Source organism: Cryptomeria japonica, chromosome 6, assembly GCF_030272615.1.
Source record: "Cryptomeria japonica chromosome 6, Sugi_1.0, whole genome shotgun sequence".
NCBI lineage: Eukaryota > Viridiplantae > Streptophyta > Pinopsida > Cupressales > Cupressaceae > Cryptomeria > Cryptomeria japonica.
Genome location: NC_081410.1, coordinates 434,803,073 through 434,820,388, shown reverse-complemented (window position 1 = coordinate 434,820,388; position 17,316 = coordinate 434,803,073). Strand labels below are relative to the sequence as shown.

The 17,316-nt window shown below is 37.2% G+C and overlaps 1 protein-coding gene across 1 annotated transcript in view; it reads left to right on the top strand.

The window, feature by feature from the left end:
- The first annotated feature begins 1,488 nt into the window (after positions 1–1,488).
- The window catches only part of LOC131037531 (uncharacterized), a 47,374-nt gene continuing 31,546 nt past the window's right edge, over positions 1,489–17,316 (top strand). The window contains exon 1 of the mRNA XM_057969704.2: positions 1,489–1,504. The gene's annotated coding sequence lies outside the window, so the exon portion shown is untranslated. The remainder of the gene's footprint in view (positions 1,505–17,316) is intronic.

The window sequence follows — 17,316 nt, the reverse complement described above, 5'->3', positions numbered from 1 at the left end:
TCAAAATAATTTATTTAATTACTATGTGCTAGAGGTGATACATGATTGACAATGAGAATTAGTTAAGATGTAAAGATGAATTTTAGGTGTCTACAAATGCAAACCCTAAAAGACCAAATCTAGGGTGGGTAGGGTGACAAAAAGATCAAACAATAACAAGTAAAACCTGAAAGGAGGTAAAGCAATGGATGAATAATCAATCAAAACCCTAGAAAAATTAATGTGAAAGGTAAACAATCATATTATCATATCTAAAACCATAGTGGAAATAAAATAAACCTTAAGGTGAAATTGTAGGCCATGTAATTAAAGTCAAGTTCATAAAAAATAAAATAAAAAAAATCTCTTTTACTTGAATTCAAGGTAATTAAATAAATATAATGCAATCAAATTTTAATTATCCTAGATTGAACCTAGGCACCAGGACAAGAAAATTAATACATATTTTTAAATTAAATGAAGAGTATATATATACTTAGCTTCTAGAAAAATAATGAAGAATTAATGCTTATGTTATATAATTAATTTTTTTGGTATGAAAAATTAGTGCTTTCAATTTTTTATTTTTATTTTTACTATCTAATCCCATAAATCTCCATTGTTCAAATTTGAATCTTATGAGATCAAACTTGAGTATTGCAAAAATGTATTGATGTGTGAGAATGATATGTGGCTTGCAAAAAATGAATTATTAAAAAATTGAAGCACTTATATCTTCACTTTCACCTTCTTCTATGTTTGATTTTGTTAAGGCAATGTTTACAAACACCTTAGAAGAGACTGCCTTGCTAGGGTAGTTCTCCTAGTTCAACCTTCCATCAAATTAGCTTTAAGACTTTAAGCAAATGGTTGAAGACAACATGTGTAGACTCGTAGATCCTAGAGGAGACTACCTTGTTAGCGTAGTTCTCCTAATTCAACCTTCCATTAAATTAGCTTTGAGACTTTAAGCAAATGGTTGAAGACAACATGTGTAGACTCGTAGATAGTGTAGGTGATTATGATGACTATTTAGATACTTTATCCTTTAAAAGTGCAATGCACTCTTGTGCCGTCTCCTTACGATCACTATAATTCTCTTATACCAAACATGAATTAATTACACAATTAAATGTTATAAATACCAATGCATGATGACAACTCATAAAATTTTTCAAGTAAATTCACATAAACACTAAAAATAACCAATAATTTACAAGATTAAAATTTTATTTATTTTAAATTAAAAATATTCATATTTAAAAGATAAATATTAACCTTTAATAATTCTTTCACAATATTAACTTCGTACGAGTGGAGAACGAGGGACTCCTAACACAAACCCTGATAAAGCCCTTGAATGAAATCCTTTATCAAATCTCCCTCAGCATTCATGTTATGTGAAGAGACGGTGCAGCGGAACACAAAGATCATTTACAGAGTTCTGCCCTCTATTCCGCACCTTAATTCTTCAAGTAAGTTTAATTTTACAATGGATTAGTCATTCTGCACCTTAATTCTTCAAGTTCGTTCAATTTTAAAATGGATTTATCTCATGACTGTTTTGCTTATTGGTCATTTTGGACAGCTGTATTGATTTGTAATTTCATCGTAACATCAAACTTGATAGTTACAATTTATGTTAAAAAAATTTCAGTGCCCGGGAATGGGATCCATTTTAAAAAGTCTTTCAATACCAGTATTTAAAGAGTCTTTCAATGCCACTAATTTTGGCTCCGATCATTATGATATACTCCCAATTGTCTGTTTCAGCAATAAACCGTAATGTATCACCTACCCATGTTTCAGCGGGCACTCCGAAAATATGCGCTTCATCCTAAATTTTCATTTTTTAAACAGAATTGGGTTAACTGGGATTTTCATTATTTAAACTTCAAACTGCTGCCCTCAATTTTTGTTCAGACTGCCTTTCTTCAACATCTTCAGGAGGGGACAGCCTTTCTTCTTCTACGAATTTAAGCAGTTCATTCTCTTCAAGAATCAATAGAATACGGACTTTCCAAGCAGCAAAGTCAAGGGCTCCATCGAGTCTATCTTCAGCCCTCAAACCTGACATTTTAATCTGAAAACAAACAGCAACTAGATGCAACCAAATAATTTACTGAAATCTGAAGTTAGTAAAACCTTAGCTCTGATACCATGTTAGTTTTTGTGTCTCAGACCAGCAATCAGACTTTCAATATTTAATTTCAGATTAACATTAAGTAAATGATAAGCAAGTAAACGAAAGAGAGAAACCAAGTGCACAAGAGATAAACTCAATTACCTTGGGAAAACCTCCAAGGAGGAAAAACCCAGCACTAAAGACCCACAGGTCAGATTATGTATTCAACTCTGAATTGTACAATACAATACTTAGCTCAAGTCATGTGACTCAGATCTGGGATCTTCAAACTGCACAATTGAATGAATCAGATCTGCCCTTTTAATACACCAGGTCTGCACTTCTATATTCACCAAGTCTGCTCTTTAATGCACCATCTAACAGTAATAAGGAGCACCAAAATTGCTTTTTCTTCCTTGACTAAGTTCGCCCAGTTCACCTCTTATTTTCGCACACCAAGGAGCAGATGGATTTCGCTGATTGCATGAGTGAATTGAGTGAATTGAACTTGGCAAACGATCTTTATTTATATGTGCATATAACCTTTAAGTCGGCCTTAACTAAATATATATGTTTGGCGCCAAATTGGTTTAGTGTAGCGTGTTCATTATAGGGCTGGCCCTGTTTAGGAGCACGCTACCCTCTTTGGTGTGAAGGGTCCAGCCCTACACGTTATGCTTTGGTAAAAGGGGCCCCAGCCCTTTAGGGATTCGGATGTTGCCTTAGGCAATCCGAATCCCCTTTTCTGAGCCTAGTTACAAACAATATGCTTGTGACTGATAACTATTTGCAACAGTGAATTAAAAAAAGTAGAAACCACAATGAACTTATAGAGAAATAATTACCAACAAATGTAAACTTCAAACCCCTGACTTTAATTTCAATAAACCAGAATTACACAATCCAATGAATTAATGGTCCATACCAGGCAAGAATGGAGCTACTGCAGGTATTGTACAGCCTGATATTGGTGTTTGTACGGCCCAGATTAGTGTGGTTTTCACCCAGCAAGTCTGGAATCTTCAGAACTCTCCTTCCAATGCCCAGATCTGCATTGTAATGATGCTACTGAGTTTCTTTCTTTACAGGATCTGCTAATTTCACCACCAGATACTCAGAACAGGCCCTTTACGGCTGCTGGAATGATGTTTGCAGGTAGGACTGGGCTGAGATCAATCAGCAAATGCTGCTGCAGGCTCAAAACTGATTTCTGATTCTCAAGATTGTCTCCTTTCCTCCACCTCAGTGAACTAATCTATCAAATCGATCCCTGGGATGATGAACTTGCTGTTGAAAATGATGAATTTCCTTCAGAATGTGAGGGTAGGGCTACGTCCAGACTTCCCAACTCCCAAGAATGGACGTTCTTGAGGGTTTCTGCTGCTGGAACACTCTTTTTCAGAGCTCACAATCTCCCATATTAAAATAATCCTCAACCATAATGAAACAATTTTCCCTCCTCTCCTTTTATTCTTTCTTTTTTTTTCCCCTCTCAAATGGTCGATCCTTTTCCCTCCAAAAGCTTTTTGAAATAATAATAAAATGTACTTTATTTTAATGTTTGATAAAATAATTTTCCCTTCGTAGAGTTCGATCCATAATGAAGGGTCTATTATTTATAAAAGAGGCCCAAAGTTATTAACAATAACTTATTACTTCATTGGCCTAGGGAGGTGGGACCCAAGACCACTTGTTCCTTATTATAAAGTTTAAGTGATTAAACTGATCACTTCAACTATTTATTTAATTAAATCCCAAACTTAGGAAATAAGTAATATTTCCTATTTTATTCATTAAAATGCCTCGGGACTCCAAAATGTGATCTGACTGAAGCCACTTGTTCTCTGATGATGCCATGTCACTAGGAGCTAATTGGTAGTGGCTCCTAAAATTTAGGACCCCTTCCTAAAAACTAGGAAATGTGACAAAAGTTGCCAGAATGGTTCCAAAGGCCTCCTGATGCTTCCCAGGTAACTCACAGTCTGTCCCCAAAAATTAGGGATTCCTTCTAAAATTTAGGAGATCACCCAAATTGCTCAAATAGGTTCATAAACCCCTGATGTGTCTATCTCTGCCCTTGAATAGACTCCCTACTCACTCTGCCGGCCTACGGGAGCCAGGTATAGGCTAACCTCCAATGCTAATTGCTCTGCCTAAGGAGGGGACATTACAGTCCGCCCTCCCCAAGATTGCTTGTCCTCAAGCAACCTAAATGTTGGGTGCACCAGAATCTTCTCTCTCTCCCATGTAGCCTCCTCCACTGGTAGATCCTTCCACTTCACCAAATATTCCCTGACAACTTTGTTGCTCAACTTCCTCTCACGGACATCAACAATACTGTAATGCCCCGCCAGGAACCCCAAAGGAAAACCAACAACTAAGGGTGAATTAATTTAAAAAAAAAAGTATAAATCACATTAAGTGCATTAATTACTACATTGCACAATAATAACACAAGTGGAAGACTAACACCAGAATTCTTAAAGGGTTACCAACAAAGAAGTAAACTAAAAGTTAAATTCCACAATTACGATTAATCCAATTATCCATCATTGCTCAAAGAACATAATAAACCATACACAATAACAGATAACACCATTTAAAGATTGAAAGAGTAACAATATAATTTTCCCTTCAATAAAGCATTTACACAAATCATATAGATAGTTGATAAATAACATCCAAAACTTAAGATTATATTGACCATAAAATACATGGCTTCCAAAATACATATAAAGTTTACATCTTCACCAAATACAAGGTTACATAAATTCATGATACAATGAATCACATAGGTCACCAAAGAACAATAATCTCCAACATGAGATAGAGCATGAGTCACGAACCACAGGAACTCCTGCGAAGCCAATCCTCGCATGAAGGTACGAACAAGAACATCCGATGGGAAGTGGCACTACCACCCGACCATGTGATCCCAAAATGGAATCACCCCACCGTGCTAGGAGATAGCAGAGGACCCTCAAACAAGCATAAGCAAGACATGGACGACTGAACAAAACGACTCCATGACTGTACAATACGACTCCACAATATCCAGGTGACTCAACATCACAATACTCAAGTGACCCTAAAGAGAGAGTGTCATCGCATAGCTTAAGATGGTTACCCTAGGTAGGCCTCCAGAGGTCCCGACCCCCATCCTGGGTTATCCTGGTAACCTTTCCTGAACCTCCGACTCCATCTAAGTCTCATGCGGACCCTACCAACCCTTCGTGAGGACAAGGTGGTCGGTTTGCCATTCCAGGCTTTCCCATTACATCTTGAGCCTATACGAGCACTCAACCATGCACGGGGTACAATATCTTATATAATGTTATAAACTACTCACCCCCTAATCAATTATTAGGTTATCACTTATTATTTGACTTTTAAGGGGTTATCCCGCCAACCTCTTCGGGTGTGGCCCCCACTCGAAAGCCACTCTCTCATAGGACGCTAAACGACATGGTCACTCTACAAGGACCATAAGGCGAAACAGAAAGCCATAACACCACTATCTAAATACAAGTGGCCAAAAACATAGACATACTAACTCTTGGTTAACCATAAGGCGAAACAGACAGCCATAACACCACTATCTAAATACAAGTGGCCAAAAACATAGACATACTAACTCTTGGTTAACCATAAGGAAAAACACTACATGGTTAAGACAACGAGGTCATCATACATCACTTGGTTAGAAGATACAACATATGCCACAACAGGACGACTAACAAGACGAAGAACAACAACCAAATAAACTCTTTGCAAGAACAACTAATCTCATTAAGTCCGAACTCAGATAATCTTTGAGAAATCAACATTATACACACTTGCAAATTCGTTGATTGAAAATCAAATAAAACACCCTATATTTAATACATCATTCAAAAACTACATTCGATTCTATGTATTTCCAAAACAATATTCCAACAAAATAATAAAATCCATATTAAATATTTAACCAAATATAATATGAATTACATTAAAACATATTATCTATTTTCAAAATTAAATCTAAATTTATCAATTTGATTTAATAACCAAAGCCTTGAATTGACAAGAAAAAAAAAAAAATAAAAAAAAAATATATATATATATATATATATATATATATAATTAACATTAAAAATTATTCAAACTAAAATATAAAACTAACACTTAAATCTAATTCGTATTTAAAAAAAATAGTGAACACCGTTAAACATCCCGCGCAAGAAGGGGAAATAGATCAAGGCGGTGGGCAAAGCCCTACCTGCGGGTAGTGTTTGTTGCCGGTAAGCAGCAGACACTACTTGCCGGTAGTGCTGCTACCGTCCGGTAGTGCTGCTACCTCGCATAGCAGTCCTACCGACCGGTAGTGCTGCTACCTCGTGTAGCAGACACTACCGTCCCACGTGGTGGGATTAGCCCGCCACTGTTAAATTTGTGCCCTAGTTCAGTAATCAGATTTGTAACATTTAATTATTTGTTAGCATTTAGTAAACCATAATCAAGTAAATCCAAGAATGAAACAAGAGAGCAAGAGACAAACACAAATACCCTGGGAAAACCTCCAAGGAGGAAAAACCCAGCACTAAAGACCCACAGGTCAGATTATGTATTCAATCTTAATTGCACAAATACAATACTTAGCTTGAATCTCCAGATCTAATCCCTTTTAGTATATCAGATCTGCCCTTCTAAATACACCAAGTCTGCACCAAAAATGCCTTATATCCTCTTGGACAAGTTCGCACAATCCTCTTCTATATTTCGCACCTTTAGTTGCAGAGCTAGTTCGCTGATTGCATGAGAGATGAAGTGATTTAATTGTGTTTGCAATTTAACTTTATTTATATGAGTCTTTAACCCATATACCCCAAGTCGGCCTTAATCCTTTTGGCGCCAATTTGTTTTATTGAGGCGTGGTGCATTTAGTGTGGCGTGGAGGTATGGGGCCGGACTTGACTTGGGGGCACGTTACCCCTTTAAGATAGGGCCCAGTCCTATATGGGTTCGGATGTTGCCTTAAGGCAATCCGAACCCATCTTACCTAGTTATAAACAACACTCCCTCTTAACTAGGGAAGAAGAGAATACATAATTTGAACCTTTAGAGTTCCATCTAGCACACAAGCATAGAATGGATCTAGCACACAAGCATAGAATTACAACTTCCACCTAGCACACGAGCATAGGATGGTTCTAGCACACAAGCATAGAAAGTGTAATACACAAGTGAGTCTTTACATAATTACAATTTTTCATCTAGCACACAAGCATAGATTGGATACTTTTCATTCTTGCACACAAGCAAAGAATGATCAAAGCGCTGCAGATAGAGTCATTGAGATTGGAGCCCCCTCTCAATCAGGGTTTCATTTTCCACAATACCAAGTCTGTCTCTGAAGTATTCAAACTTCACTCTAGATAAGGGTTTGGTAAGGATATCTGCAACCTGTTCATCTGTGCTAATGTACTTTAGTTGAATGGTGCCTCTTTGCACCATATCCCGAATGAAGTGATAGTGCGTTTCCACATGTTTGGACCGGTCATGGAACACAGGATTTACTGACATCTTTATATAGCTTTGATTATCACAATGAATGGTGGTAGGACCACTAGCTTGACCAAATAATCCAAAAAGGAGTTTGCGAAGCCACACTGCTTCTCTGGATGCAACAGATGCTGCAATGTACTCAGCTTCTGCAGTGCTTAATGCTACCGAAGATTGTTTTCTACATGCCCAAGAGATCACTACAGAGCCCAAATTGAAGCAGATACCCGAAGTACTTTTCCTGTCCTTGACACTTCCTGCCCAATTTGAATCTGAGTAGCCTTCCAAGAAGATTGAGGTATTAAGTGAATACTTCAGCCCATAACCAATAGTGCCACGCAGGTATCTTAGAATGTGCTTGGCAGCAACCAGTTGAACAAGTTTAGGCAAGCTCATGAACTGACTGAGTGCATTCACAGCATAACAGATATCTGGCCTAGTATTGACTAGATACATCAAGGATCCAATCAACTGCCTGTACTCAGATGGATTTGCAAAATCAGAGTTAGCTGCAGAAACACTTAACTTCTTTAAGTTAGATTTCATAGGAGTATACATGGGTTTACAATCCACCATTCTAAATCTTTTCAGAATATCAATAGTATATTTTCCTTGACTTAGAAAAATTTCATTGGATTTTTGCCATACTTCTAACCCTAGGAAGTAATGCATTAGTCCTAAATCCTTCATTTCAAATTCTGAGGCTAATTTTTTCTTACATCTTATGATTAATTTATTTTCACCAGTGAGAAATAAATCATTCACATACAAAACCAAAATAAGCATATCATCATTATAAATCTTCAAGTAGATGTTAGCATCAGCATCATTCTTACAAAATCCTAAGCTTAGTAAGTACTTATCAATTCTTTCATACCAAGCACGAGGAGCCTGTTTGAGCCCATATAAGGCTTTCTTCAACCTGCAAACATGAGAATCTCTTTTATGGATTACATAACCTTCTGGTTGCTCAATATAGACTTCCTCCTCAATGACACCATTGAGGAAGGTTGTCTTAACGTCCATTTGATGCAGCTCCCAACCTTTGGCTGCAGCAATAGCTATTATAGATCTAATAGAAGTATATCTAGCAACAAGAGCAAAATTTTCTTCATAATCTATTCCTTTCTTTTGAGAAAAACCACGAGCTACAAACCTAGCTTTATATTTTTCAATACTACCATCAGCATTATGCTTAATTTTAAACAACCATTTAGAAGAAACAACAGACTTACCTTTGGGTCTGGGTACAATGTCCCAGACATCATTCTTGATGATAGACCCATACTCTTCATCCATGGCTGATTTCCAAGCATGATGGGATATAGCTTCTTCGACATTGTGAGGTTCAGACTCAATGATATTACACATCACGGAAATGTAGTTGGCGTGATTTTGGAGTCTCTTGCTATCTCTAAAGGTTCCTCTAGGAGCAGCAAATCCTTCAGCATCTTGAATCGTGTTTCTAACCCAAAGTGGTCTCTTCTTGTAGACCACAATATCCTGAGGTATATCGGTAGAGTCCATGGGTTCTGTTGGGTCATCCTGAACTTCCTGATCCGGAAGGTCAGTGGACTCCTTCTGTATCTCAGGGTTAGCATCAACTTTTGAATTTTGATTTTCAATCACCATATCATTATTATCAGATAATGAACTTTTAGATCTTTTGAAAGCAATATCTTCTTCAAAAGTTACATCTCTACTTACCTCAACATACCTTTGACTTGAAATGTAGATCCTGAAGGCTTTGGAAGATTCACTGTATCCCACTAAGATGCCTTTCTTTCCAGAGGGATCCAACTTGGTTCGTTTTTCTTTGGGCACATGAACATACACCGGGCTCTTGAATATTCTTAGGTGGTTGATGTTAGGTTTGATTCCTGTAAAGGCTTCTTTAGGAGTTACATCCTTTAGAGCACGATGAGAACATCTATTCTGAATGTAAACTGCTGTTTTGGATGCTTCCGCCCATAGAAAAGTTTGCAGGTCTTGATCATGAATTATGGCTCTTGCAGCTTCAACAATGGTCCTGTTCTTTTTTTCAGCAACTCCATTTTGCTGAGGATTGTAGGGAACACTAAACTCCCTCTTAATTCCTGCCTTAACACAAAAATCATAGAAACTACCTGAGGTGTACTCACCTCCATTGTTAGACCTTAAACATTTAATTTGATTTCCTGTAGTGTTTTCAACTAAGGCTTTGAATTCTTTAAGTCTGTTTAGGACTTCTTCAGACTCTTTAGATTTAAGAAAGTAAATCCATGTTTTCCTAGAGAAATCATCTATGAAGATAACATAATAAAGGAAGCCGCTAGGAGATGCTACAGACATAGGACCACATAAATCTGAATGAATAAGTTCTAACTTTTCTTTAGCCCTACTATCACTTTTATGAAAAGGGTTCTTTACATTCTTACCCATTGCACAACCTTTACAAGTATCATCATGAGATAAACTAAGTTTAGGCATACCTTTAACCATTTTATCGAGAGTGGGAAGAGCTTGAAAGTGTAGATGTCCAAGTCTTCTATGCCATAGCTCGCATGATTCAGGGGCCTCATGGATGAGAGCTTGAATTGAATTAGCTGCAAGCTTATATAAACTATCACATCTATTTCCAATAACACGAGCAGTTTTGAAATTAGATTTTTTAGATCAAGCAAGTACTTTCCATTCAGAAAATGCTATTTGCAAACCCTTATCTTCTAAGGCAGAAATGGAAATAAGATTTCTTTTAATACCAGGTACAAAAAGGATATCACAGAGTTGTAAGGAAATACTAGAATCTAGTTTTAAAGAGTTAGTATCAGAACTTTTTACCGAGTATCAAGCATCATCACCGATTACCACATGAAGGTTGGTATCTTTTTCAATCAGATCTGAAAGATGCTCACGAAAACCCGAGATGTGTTTGGAGGCACCATTGTCAATTATCCAAGTATTACTGTCCGTAGGAACATTGCTTGATAGAGCAAAGATAAGAAGATAATCCTCACTCTGTTCAGCAACTTCATTTAAATTGACTTCCCTTTCCTTGGGATCATTTTGACAATCTCTAGCATAGTGACCATACTTATTACATTTGAAGCAACGAATGTGAGAGGAATCTCTTGATTTCTTCCTTGGATCATAGGAGGAGGATCTAAAATCTTTGCTTCTCTTTTCTTTCTTCCAATGTCCACCTTTTCTAGATTTAGCTAAGAGAACATGATTATCATCTTTGTGAGAGTTCTTGAGTTTTCCTCTTACCTCAATTTGAGATTCCTTTTCAATGCAATCAAATTGAAAACACTCAAAGTTGGGACGATCAGCTCTTCCACCAATGCTACAAATGAATGGTTCCCATTCATCAGGTAGACCATTTAATGCAATCATAACAAGATCTTTATCCGAAATTTGGCAATCAAGAGTACTTAGCTTGTCCTTTAGTTCATTGATCTTCATGAAGTAGGCCATGATTGAGTCTTCTTCTTTCATTTTCATTTGAAGAAGTTGCTGCCTTAGAGCAAGAGCCCTGCTGAGGTTGTTGACTTCATACATCCCTTCCAATTGTTTGATCATTTCCTTGGCAGACGCAAATTTTGATATGACAGTGACAAGATGATTCTTGACGGATTCAATTATGATCTTCCTAGCCTTGAGGGAGTCTTTCTTGAACTGCTTCAGCTCTTCAGCATCTTTTAGAGAGGACAACCTTTTTTCTTCTACGAATTTCAGCAGATCATTCTCTTCAAGAATCAATAGAATACGGACTTTCCAAGCAGCAAAATCAAGGGCTCCATCAAGTCTATCTTTAGCCCTCAAACATGACATTTTAATCTGAAAACAAACAACAACTATATGCAACAAATGATTTACTAAAATCTGAAGTTAGTGACACCTTAGCTCTGATACCATGTTAAATTTGTGCCCTAGTTTAGTAATCAGATTTGTAACATTTAATTATTTGTTAGCATTTAGTAAACCATAATCAAGTAAATCCAAGGTTGAAACAAGAGAGCAAGAGACAAACACAAATACCTTGGGAAAACCTCCAAGGAGGAAAAACCCAGCACTAAAGACCCACAGGTCAGATTATGTATTCAATCTTAATTGCACAAATACAATACTTAGCTTGAATCTCCAGATCTGATCCCTTTTAGTATATCAGATCTGCCCTTCTAAATACACCAAGTCTGCACCAAAAATGCCTTATATCCTCTTGGACAAGTTTGCACAATCCTCTTCTATATTTCGCACCTTTAGTTGCAGAGCTAGTTTGCTGATTGCATGAGAGATGAAGTGATTTAATTGTGTTTGCAATTTAACTTTATTTATATGAGTCTTTATCCCATATACCCCAAGTCGGCCTTAATCCTTTTGGCGCCAATTTGTTTTATTGAGGCGTGGTGCATTTAGTGTGGCGTGGAGGTATGGGGCCGGACTTGACTTGGGGGCACGTTACCCCTTTAAGATAGGGCCCAGTCCTATATGGGTTCGGATGTTGCCTTAAGGCAATCCGAACCCATCTTACCTAGTTATAAACAACAACCACGTGGGCTAGTTTATAATTTAAAAAAAAAAAAAAAAAAAAAAAAAAAAAAATTAAACCATCCCCTGCCTCGCATTTACTGGTAGAAAAACCCAGTGCATAGCATTTCAATTTTTGGCATGATATTTCTAATAAGGAGATTTTGTAAATTAATAAAACACAAAAGCCCCAAATATATAAAGATCTTGGGCAAAATCAGAAGAATTTAAGAGAGATAAGAGGGATATGGTTAATTTCCACACTTCTTCTCACACAGGAAGAATCTTTGCATCATGCAAGAGGCAATTTAACAATTTTTGCCAACATAAACCCCAAATCTTGGGCAAATAGAAACTTGTAATCACATAGAAAACCAAATCTATTTCTTTCCACACAAACTAGAGGAAATAATCCAAGAACTAAATTTTGCAAGAACATACAACACACAGCAAATAGAAAATTGAACCATTTCCTTTCAACATACACACATTTGATTTGAATTCAACAAAACTCAATAACAACTACTCTTTCTTTCAAATCCAACATCCAACAAGAATCTTCAATAAGATTTCACAAATTTTGAACACACAAGAAGAAAACTCAACATTCAAATTTTTAATTGCAAAACAAGAAGACTAACCAACCTTTAAAGCAATCCAGGAAGCAAACTTGCAGAAGATTTCCAACCTTGCATACCAATTTCAACTCTAGGTTCCTCCTTCCAAATGGTTTTCCAAATTTTGCAGTCAAAAATCTGCCTCCCTTCTTCCCGTGAACTCCCAGGAATATATGGGAAAAATATATTTTCAACCTAAACTTTCTAGGTTAAAAGTTTTCTCCACCAATCAGAATAAACTATTTTAAAAAGTCAAAGAAATTAGATTTACCTTTTCCATAAACAATTCTTTTTCAACAATATAAAATCTAAAAGCTAATAAGAAAGGTAAAAAGGGAAATGTTTTTATTTATTTATTTTCTATTTCTCAAGATACTTTATTTCAACATAAGCATTTAAAATATTTAAATGGCAAGGCATTTACTCATTTCTTTTCCCAATATTTAATACAACTTAGCACAATAAAATAAGCAAATTTAACCATTTAATTCTAGCAACTCATTTAAATAGAATCAATAAACTCAAGATCATAATAGTTAACTAATTACGCCAACGCAATAACATCATTCACTCAATTAAATAACTATTCAAATAATTAGAAGCACACAAAACGAGGAATGATCAAACGATGACTCGCAAAATGACAATACCAAAGCACTCTGACTTGCACACCGGTCAAACGAGAAAGACGACCGACTGACAACACTCACATGAGTGTAATTGCGGGTCAAGTTAGAGTCCAACAACTATCTCCTCCACTCCCATTGGATAAATAGGGCATGCTCAGACCTGTGAAACCAGGTGGAGACGATACCCCGTACCTACCCGGTACTTGTACCTGCAATGTCCTGCATCAAAGAACCACATGTGCATATATACAAATATACAAACAGACACGACACGCACACCGATGAAGGAGAATCGTGACGTTCCTTGTCTCACCGAAGTGAGTGAAAGAAAATCATCCCCTCGCATCCCATACACTTGCAAACACGAAACATATAAATAACACATTGCACATATAAAGTAAATGTCAGTCCATGTCAGTAATCCATAAAATCACATTTAACATAAGTAATGAAATACTGCATGAAAACATACACCACATATCCAGTTAAAGCATGTAATAACATCGCATAAAGTCTGAATCAATATACAACAATAATGCATCCACTGAACAACCAACTGAAGTCAAACATAAGTCCAAAAAGGGTCTGATCGAGGAGGGGTACTACAAATACCCTTAGGGACTAAAATCAACTTCCCTTCCTCATCAAGGGGTGGAAGAACTGAAGAAGGAATCATATTATGCCCAATCGCCTTTTTGAGGCGAGACACATGGAAGACATTGTGTACCCGACTGTTAGCTGTTAACTCCAACTCATAAGCCACCTCTCCAATGCGCCTGATGACCTTGAATGGCCCATAATACCATGTCTTAAACTTCTCTGCACCACTCTTACGAAGAGTGGACTGTCGGTAGGGCTGTAGCATGAGGTACACCATATCACCCACATCAAATGAGTGTTCTACATGCTTTTGATCAGCATATTGCTTCTGCTGATTCTGGGTTTTCTGGATGTTCTCCTTCAATGACCTGACAATATCCCGACTCTCCTGTAGCAAATCTCTGTAGGTACCTATTGACGTGTATTTTGTACACTATCAAACACAGAATAAAATACCTAAAGGTACCTTATCCTCTCTTGAGTAAAGCCTCCGAATGCTGAAGATGTCGCGAAAAGGATCAATCGGGATGACTTCAAGGTTCTTGTATGTAGGGTCTCTACGTGTGGATAAGCTCTTTGTGGTATGATGTGATTTGCTGGAATCACAAGGGGACTTACATTTGATACCTGAACTTCTGATTTGCTTTGAATATTGCTGGAACACAGGATTTTCACTAGCTTAGATTTGAAAAAAGGAAAAAAGACGAGGGCGAGGAGAGGATCTAATCCTAACACTAAGAATGTAAGAGCAATGAATGATCTTTGATGAAATTCTAACTAAGTCTTGTTTTGACATCATAGGAACATCTCCACAAGGTTAGTGCGATCTTCGAAGGAAAGCTTTATGATGTTCAAATCATCACTGCAGGCATAGACACCATCAGGTTGATGCATATCGATGAAGAGGCGACAATTGAAGTTAAGCTTAAGCTGAATGATTCCAGTTGACTACGCAAGGCAAGTCTGCAATCAACAAACTGCTAGTAGTATGGATATACGAATTTCACCATCAATCAAGCACATTTCTTCCACTCATCTAATCATAAAATCAAACATGAGAAGTATAAAGACCATGCAAATTGTCGAATCGACCCATAAATTTCACCATTTCTTCAATGAAGTTACAAGTCTTTTACAACAACATCTTGGCAACAATCTTTGCCTTCTCTCTCTACTCTACTCTAATTGCTATTCTCTCTCTATCTTCTAACTGCTTCCAACTATTCCTAACTATTCTAACTATTGCTAATTAGCCTTTACAAATGAAATGCCAGGGCTTATATAGTGCCCACAATACAATTCGATGGCTAAGATCAATTTGAGATCAATGGCCAAGATTCAATAATAAAAACCCTAATTAGGGTTTGTTACAACCATTACATAACATTTAATGCTTGACCGATGATAAAATTATATTGCTTGGACACATGTCCTCTCTAGAAAAATCGACCAATGGATAGCCGGGGTAGGTACATCGGAGTTTGTGCCACCTTCCATGAGTTAGGTACATTGAATCTGGACATGCTGAGGTGGACCACACTGACTGGAGAAGTGATGACTAGGATGCCACCTCGTCTGACACTTGGAACTTGGTAGATATTCAACTTGATGTTGTTGAGAAGCTAGCTTTAATTAATTCATCTGGAACTATTTGCTTCCTCAACGAACCCTTGTTCTAACTTCTTGTGTCCTTGATTTGCAGGATGATGATGTACCTCGCCTTGGAATGCTGGATTGGAAAAGGTCGCCCTTGTTGATGTTTGATCGAAGAAAGTTGCCCTTGATGACGTTAGTCCAAAGAAGGCCATCCTTGTCGATGCTAGGCTAGAGGAGGTCGCCCTTGTCCTCGCTTGATCGTCCTTGATCTGGCTTGATTTTCCTTGAGGAGAGTCTTCCGACTTGCAGATCTTTCGAGCTTGGAGTCGCCATCTTGATACCTACACAACATTTCAAAATTAGTAATATATCTTGAAATCTAAAAATTAAACTTTAAAAGGAAGATTCAAGATTTTAATTTAGGAAACCTCATGATAAATCTTGAGTTATCATTTCCTAATTTAGGATTTTCAAAGCAAAATTTAAATCTTCAAAAATGGTGCCAAGGTGATTACGCCATACCTCCACTTGGGAATTAAATCTAAAAAATGATGCAAAAATAGGAGAATTCGCTAGGCAAAATGTAGATCAAGACTCCCTTTAGCAAAATGCGCCCCCTTTAGCTTGGAAAAGAACTCCATCGTCCTCTTCAAAAATCTGGAAATTCGCCTTCAAATGTCTTCAAAATCTGGAAATTATCCTCCAATCTAGCAAGAAATACGCCTCTCCAATGGCCTTCAAGATGAATTTCGCCTTCCTTAGTCTCCACACTTGGTAGAAATTTGCTCCACACAAGCTAGATTTCGCACCTCCTTCCTTGCCCTTCCAAATCGCATTTGAAATGATGAGTGAATGATGGATTAAAATCGCTCAACACACCTCTCTTATATAGGCGCTCACCATTTCATTATCCATAGGCTGACTTGGTAAAATAGAACCAAAAATAAACAAAATTAATAAAAGAAGAGGCCGACTTTATAAAAACATTAAAATAATACCCAAGCGCTCCCTTTCTTAAATTTAATTTAATAATAATTAATTAAATGCCTTTGTAATTAAAAAACTAACATACTTCCCTTGACCTCCTCAAATCGCGAAACCACTTAAATCTTGCAAGGATAATGCGAAATTGGAATTCAAGCTCCGGTCCTTCAGTGAGGGACAGGAGTGATTTTTGCTCTCAGGGCCAAATCTTTTTACTTTTCACTTCAAATTTCCTTCGCTGAGGAAAATATCATCTCTTTACACGCCATGAATAAAAGTTCGAGTCCAAACAAGGTCTAAAAATGTGTATATGAATAAAATCGCTCTGGTCCTTCAGTGAGGGACAGGAGCGAATTTACCTTTCTAGACAAATACTTCATCATTTCATCGTCCTTAATCAAGTCTGGATGCTCTATCACGTTCATTTTGTCCTCCATCATGCCTTTGATGTCTCAATTTGTCCAAACAAGGTCAGGAATGACTCCACTAAGCTTTTTCGCTCTGGACCCTTGGTGAGGGACATGAGCGATTCGCCTTGGACCCTTGGAGAGGGACAGGAGCGCTTTTCGCTCTGGATCCTCAGATGCTATCCTATTGATCTCCCCGACAGCACTCAAAATGCAAAGGCTAACTAACAAAACCCTAAAAAAACAAAAAAGCAAGGGTCCCCATTTGCAATGGGGCGATGTGTGAAAACGTCACAACAGTACCCTACTATCTCCTAGTAACAAATCCA